This window comes from Carya illinoinensis, chromosome 4 (assembly GCF_018687715.1).
Source record: "Carya illinoinensis cultivar Pawnee chromosome 4, C.illinoinensisPawnee_v1, whole genome shotgun sequence".
Taxonomy (NCBI): domain Eukaryota; kingdom Viridiplantae; phylum Streptophyta; class Magnoliopsida; order Fagales; family Juglandaceae; genus Carya; species Carya illinoinensis.
Genome location: NC_056755.1, coordinates 16,663,193 through 16,669,049, shown reverse-complemented (window position 1 = coordinate 16,669,049; position 5,857 = coordinate 16,663,193). Strand labels below are relative to the sequence as shown.

Below are 5,857 nucleotides of genomic sequence, written 5' to 3'. Positions count from 1 at the left end.
TTTTAAACATATTTAGATATTTTTAAAAAATAAAAACAAATACCAATATATTAATAATTATTTTCTTAATCAGTACATAAAAAAATTTAAAAAAATCAAACACATGAACAGTTAATATAGAGAGTAAAATAAACGAACGTACTGATATTATTCTGTAAATTATAAACCTCAACTTCAATAGTACAACCCGACATGATTATGTCAATTATCGTTCGTCCAAAGCGCATGGCCGACTTTAAGAAATAAAGTAGTGCCCCAACAGTAAATAAATTTATAAATTAATATATCTTCTTGTATTAAATTTATTTATATAAAAATAATTTTATAATATGGAAAAAACATTTATCGTGCGCAGTGAGTCGTGCGCTCGCTCGGAGTCGGGGTGGAAATCACAATTAATTGCCAGGCTGCCAGCTTTCTGAGAATGATTGAATGGCAAGCCGTACTAGAACACTTAACAGACGATCGTCTTCAAGATGCTTGCTTTCTTACGTCTTTTTCTTCTTGTGTTCCTCTGTTCATCTAAATTGCTATCCTGGAGATATTCTTAAGCATGGAGAGTATATTTCTAGGAGTGGAACTCTTGTCTCCGCTGGAGGAACGTTTGAACTCAGATTCTTTACCACTAGGAGCAGCACCACTAGCCCCAAAATATTCGTCGGAATATGCTATAAATGGGACCGAGATACAGTTGTATGGGTTGCCAACCGAGACAAACCATTGCCGGAGGACGTTACTGGTGTTTTCCGAATAGCAGAAGATGGAAACCTCAAGGTATTGGATAGCACTACTGGTGAACAATATTGGACTACATCTCTTGAGAGATCCTCCTTTACAAACCGAACTGTGAAGCAAACAGCTGCCGACTAATCGAAGTTTAGATTTCACAAGGCTGGTAATGAATAGCAGTGGGCAATTACAGTATCTGACCTGGAATGAGTCGAAACGGATTTGGTCTTTAAAATGGTCAAAACCGGAAGACGAATGTGACATTTATAACTATTGTGGGAAATTCGGGAGCTGCAATATTAACAATTGGCCTTTATTATGCAAATGTTTGCCAGGGTTCAAGCCTACTAACCCTGCTCATTATAATTGGTATTTCGGAGATTTTTCTGGTGGCTGCACCAGAAATTCGGCATCAACTAATTTGGATATATTCTTGAGCTTAAAGATGGTGAAAGCGAGCCCGCCAGATTTAGAGCTCAAGCTAGCAAATGAAACAGAATGTGAAAAGGAGTATTGCCTTAAAAATAGCCAGTGCGTCGCTTATTCATATCAGGAAGCTGGAAACAGCACGCAAAGAGGTGATACTACTGTTAGTGACAGCAGCTGCTGGATTTGGAGGGAGTATATAGATAATCTTCAAGAGTATCCGAACCAGGGTCGTAACCTCTCCGTTCGCGCAGCACAAGCTGATATAGGTAATCCTTTTAAAAATGTCAGAATATTATGGAGTTGATTCAATAGGTGCATTTTACCAATAGGCCTTGATTTGGCCAGTGTATTATAGCTACTTTTCGAAATAAAAGAATGTCGACAAGGAAAAGGAAGTGAAAAACAATCAACTCTCAGCTTCAAAATCTTTAATTGTGTTAGGCAGTCTGAAAACTCTGCATAGCAGATCTGTAACATGTTTTAACGCTAAACAGGTTCCTAAAACTAAAAGCTTAATTTTTTAGTGTAGATTTTCTATTTTGAAGTTTATACTCTTGCAGAATCAACTTCAAAGACTTGTGAGCCTTGTGGCACATATACGATCCCCTATCCCTTGAGCACGGGAGAAGCTTGTGGTGACCCCATGTACTTTTTTTTCGACTGCAACACCTCGTCAGGCCAAGTTAGCTTCAAGGCACCCAATGGCCCCCATCGTGTTGTCGGCATCGATCCAAGTACAAGAAACTTTGTCATCCAAGTCAATCAAGAATATCCTTATGCTAGAAATTCAAGAATAATTCCATGGCTCAATGACTCATTGCCATTTATTTCGACCAGCACGCTCATTACTGAGGTAGGCAACTCCACTGATCAATTTAAAGACAGAGTGGAGGCTTCTAGATCACAATGGAAAAATAAAGTCGGCGTACTAATTAGTTGGGAGCCACCAATGGAGCCAACCTGTACTTCATCCACGGACTGCAAGAATTGGCCAAATTCAACTTGCAATGCAACAAGAGGAGGAAAGCGGAGGTGTCTTTGCCATCCAAACTTCCTGTGGGATGGCTCAAATTTGAATTGTACTAAAGGTTAGGATGGCTATGTCAGATACCTCTGCAGATTAGACCTGTGTGATGTTATTGCTAAAGAGGAGTCTGTTCTATTGAAATTACTTTCTTATTTAGCAATATCTGTTTTTTCCATTTGACCTTGAACATCGTCACAGACCTATTCAAGAATATTCATTTCAATATTTTAAATATCTAAGGGAGATACGTCCTCTTCTTTCTCATAGAAGGTGATTTTCCGAGTCTTCAGAAGCGCCTTCGAAAGAGCCTTCAAAAGATCAACCTTCAACGAGAAGGATTCAATTGACCTTGATTGTTGCGTTACCTCTTGCATGTTTGACTGCTCTCGCTTGCATCATTATTTTTATCTATATGAGAAATATGGCCAAGAGACAAGGTAACTCCACAATCTTTAGTTTTATAACCCATTTGATTTAGAATGACACCACTAGTAGTTGAATCCTGTAATTAACATGTAAATACTAAACATGTTGTCTACTGCATTCAGAAGTGCGAAGGGAGAGAAGAAAACAAGCACTTCACACATTAGACAGTGAAAGACATGTCAAAGACTTGATAGACTCGGTTGGGTCCATACAAGAAGATGGGCAAGGCATAGAAGTACCCTTTTTTGATTTGGAATGCATACTAACCTCTACAAATAACTTCTCAGATGCAAACAAGCTCGGGCAGGGGGGCTACGGGCCTGTTTACCTGGTAATTTAGAAATATCATTTAGTATGTTCATTGTAATAGTTTCCTTTAGCAGTAATATTGTTTGTACTTTTGTCCCAGGGTACATTTCCAGGAGGTCAAGAAATTGCCGTAAAGAGGCTCTCAAGTATATCACGACAAGGCTTACAGGAATTTAAAAATGAGGTGGTGTTGATTTCAAAACTCCAACATAGGAATCTTGTTAGACTTCGAGGATATTGCATAAATGTAGATGAAAAGATTTTACTCTATGAGTACATGCCAAACAAAAGCTTAGACTCATTTATCTTTGGTTAGTTTCTAAACCAAATCCCTATTTTCTTACAGTGCTTGATAAATCTGTATCTTATTTGAGTAAAAGCTTAATCTGTTTCTGTTCTAAAATTGTGCTCTTCGATGGAAAATGAAAACCTTGCAAGATAAAAATCTGAGCATGCTTTTGGACTGGAAGATTCGCTTCAACATTATCTTGGGAATAACTAGAGGACTTATTTATCTTCACCAAGACTCTAGACTAAGGATCATCCATAGAGATCTGAAAACCAGCAACATTCTTCTTGATGAGGAGATGAACCCCAAAATATCTGACTTTGGTTTGGCAAGGATTGTCGAAGGAAGAGAAACTGGGGATAACACAAGCCGAATAGCCGGAACTTTGTAAGTTTATGGTAGCAATATAACTCTGAAAGCTGATTTTATATACTATAATACCACAATTCTCAATCTCCAAACTCCATTGAACAAAACTCATGCATGTGCCAACTCTGTTGACTGAAAGTTGCCTTAATGCAGGGCTATATGTCTCCGGAGTATGCATTAAATGGAATTTTCTCAGTCAAATCCGATGTTTATAGTTTTGGTGTAGTTATCCTTGAGATAATATGTGGAAAAAAGAATACAGGATTTTATCAATCAGAAGAAGCCATGAGCCTTGTAGCTTATGTAAGCAATTTATAGCTTTTCAATAATCATCAGCTGTTTTTTGTCTTCTTACTTTATACTAATATATACTTAAAAAATGTATCAGGCATGGAGATTGTGGGAAGAAAACAGGGTGTTGGACTCAATGGACCAATCCTTGCGGGAGAGTTGCAATGTTGATCAGTTTTTGAAATGTGTTAATATTGCATTCTTATGCGTACAAGACGACCCAAGTGACCGCCCCAACATGTCAAATATCATTACCATGCTTGACAGTGAGACTGCGACAATTCCAACTCCTAAACAACCAGCCTTCATTCTTAGAAAAGGCTTGCCTAACACAGCAAGTTCTACTAGTCAAGCACACACACATACTGAATGGACTTGTAGTTTGGGAGAAACATGATCAATATGAATGATGATGATCTGATTGTGTTTCATATAAAGCAGCACTATGAAGTTTGCTGAGATAAGTCAGCTTTGTGATGTGCTTATTGTCCTAAATTGTTTGGACACGACAGTTAGCTGTCTGCTTTTTCTATACAACTAATTCTAGTTTTAGCTGTAATTGTTTTGGAAATTTAGAACTGGAGCAGCTTTGTTTTCATAGCATTGTGCAGACTACTATAAAGTACCAACGAATGGGAGGCCGACGCGCTTTTAGAAACACACCGGGTTATATTTTATCGGCTAGCATGCTACAGTATTTGGTCAACTTGGCGCATGCTACAGTGGTTGAAATTCACCAACAAGTGAAAGATGCAGGCTAACATGGTCAACTTTGCCCATTTCTTTACAAATTTCAGCTCGGTGAATCTTAAAAAGACGAAAGGGCATGCACGTTTCCGTCATCAAAGATACAGATTTTCTCTAAAATGGATGGCAGAGATTTTCTTTCAATCTTTTTTTTATAATTAATTTTCTGTTGCAAGATGTGAAACATAATTGCTTTTTTAATATAAAGGATGCAAGAAAGAATCATCTTATCGCTACGTTCCAAGAATTAGTTGGTGTGGAACAGATTCCCATCGACAAAAAATATATATGTACATATATTATAATTTTTTAAAATGTCTAAGTGGAACATTTTGAGGCAATTACTAGTCAACAATGTACGTTTACATTCCTTTTTAGAAATTTTCTCATCCTTAAACCCATGTGCATAGGTTTGTTTCATTTTCATCTTTTCTACCATATTTAAGATTGATTGATACTAGGCTACTATCCAGCAAATTAGCAATGACTGCTGGTTATGCCGTCTAGGTAAAACTTAACTTTTTAATTTTTTTCATATTTGTTATTCATATTTTTTTTAATAATTTTTTTAAAAAAATATAAAAAAAAATTAATACACTAATAATCATTTTCTTAATCAGTAAGTAAAAAATAAATTAAAAATATTAAAAATATTAGTAGTCAAAATGAAGAGATAAAATAAAAAGACAAAGTAATATAAGTTGCACGCTGGTCAAATTTCATACAAACCTAAGTAGAAGGGGTTATTGAATATTGACAAAACAAAAAAAAAGTTCCTATTCTTTATTTGCATGAAAAATAGTTGTTAAAATTATATGTTTTACCTTTTATCTATTCCATTCACGAGAGATTCTCACATTAGATTATTCATCTGTTAATTGAAATAATAATTAAATATTATGAATTTAATAATAATAATTTTTTGTCTTAATTTTTTTTCATATTTTATAATTATACTAACAATATGTTAATTAATAATTTAATTTATAATTAAATTATTGTTTGCCAACTATCATTTTTTGCCAGCCTAATAATATTCAATAGATGTGGAATCGTAACCCTCCAAATATGTAGATCTACTATAGCTTGTAAACAAAAAAAATTGCATTTGCCTCTTCCAATATTGACAATTTAATGGGGTTGTTAGCTAAATCTCGGTTTGCATTTACATTTGCCTACACCAATGCTAGTGCTTAACCCGTTTATTTTCCTTTTTCCCACACTTTTCTCTGTGTTTCCTT

General features: G+C 35.6%; 1 pseudogene; it reads left to right on the top strand.

Annotated features, from left to right (window-relative positions):
* Window positions 1–348: 348 nt before the first annotated feature.
* LOC122306297 lies at window positions 349–4,428 on the top strand (annotated as a pseudogene).
* Window positions 4,429–5,857: the final 1,429 nt, after the last annotated feature.